The following is a 1,496-nucleotide window of genomic DNA, read 5'->3' as shown; positions in this document are numbered from 1 at the left end:
GGAGAGGACGTGACATAAAAGGAACTCTTATACATTGTGGGTGGGGTTGTAAAATGGTGCAACCACTCTGGAAGGCAGTTTGGCACTTCCTCAAAAAGCTAAACATAGAAAATCCATATGACCCAGCTATTCCAGTACTTGGAATATACCTTGAGAAAATTAAAACTGAGACACAAACTAAAATTTGTACACCAATGTTCATAGCAGTATTATTCACCATCACAAGAGCCCAAATGTCCTACCACAAACAAATGGATTAATAAATTGTGGTGCACTCACACAATGTAGTACTATGCAGCATGCAGGAGCAATGATTTTGTAAATCATTACCTAACATGGGAGGGACTGGAGAGCATTATGCTTAGTGAACTCAGTACCACAAGGATAAATATTGTATAAAACCATTATTGTAGAATGAGTATAAGGATTCAAGAGGTGTGGGAGAGGCTGGAAGCAGAAGGATGTGGATGTACAGGAGGAGGGAGATTAATCATCAGGTTGTACAATTTAATAGGTGGGGCAGTGAGGGGACTTAAAAGAATTTGTTCAAATTTGCATTCTAATTTTGTGAATAAACTAGTAGAGAAAATTAGAAAAATAATATATTCTTAGGCATTATACATACAACAGCCCAGCATAAATGGTACATTTTAACATTGCAAAGAGGTACGCCTTGTTGGGGGAAGGCAGGTGATTGTGGAAAAAAGAATGAATATTTTTTTTTTAAAGTGCGAACTGGGGGAGATGAAGGGAATAGAGAGCAGGTAAAATGTGCAACAATGATTGAATGAAAATCTAACTTCTCCGTCAACATTCATTAAAATCACAATTAAAATTAATTTAAAAACAAAAAAATTAATAAAAAAATTTAAGCACAGTGAATTTTCCCCACAGTCTTGTACCCACAATACTTTAGTATTTTTGAGAATAGAAAAACATTGTTTCCCCATGGTCAAACACATGCTTACCTATCTTATTGTTGTTTTTATTACTGACTCATAGCTGATCCTCTTGTGGGTTTTCAAAGGTTGTAAATGTAAAGGAAGAGATTGTCTATACTTGTCCCAAAGAACACCTGATGGATTTAAGCTGGTAAGGAGGAAGAGCAACTCCTTACCACTAGACTACCAGATCTCAGAGAGGTATTATGGAAAAATTGGTTTTATAGCTTTTTCTAAAATAAAAATAAAGAAACCCAAAAAAGTACCACTGAGGCGGTGCGCAAGCAGAGCGACGGCAGCATGCAATCAGGGCAACGTGGCTAAGTACTATTTGCTGAGGACTGGTGACTTGGCAGCTTAATATCTGGGAATAGACTGCAACCCCTAACTCCCAGCGCTGCCCAAGCCCTGCACCCCCCATCCCTGCCAAAGCACCGTGTCCAGGGACACCACCCTACCACCATCCCGTGCCTCCAAACTTTTGGTATACCCTGGTGGCCTCGCCACAACCCTGCACCCCTGGTGGTGCTCCAGGGCCACTAGAGACTCCTTCAC

This window comes from Elephantulus edwardii, unplaced genomic scaffold (assembly GCF_000299155.1).
Source record: "Elephantulus edwardii isolate Elephantulus edwardi_28Jun2011 unplaced genomic scaffold, EleEdw1.0 scaffold00414, whole genome shotgun sequence".
NCBI classification, from domain to species: domain Eukaryota; kingdom Metazoa; phylum Chordata; class Mammalia; order Macroscelidea; family Macroscelididae; genus Elephantulus; species Elephantulus edwardii.
The sequence above is the reverse complement of the archived record's forward strand: the minus strand, read 5'-3'. Positions refer to the sequence as shown.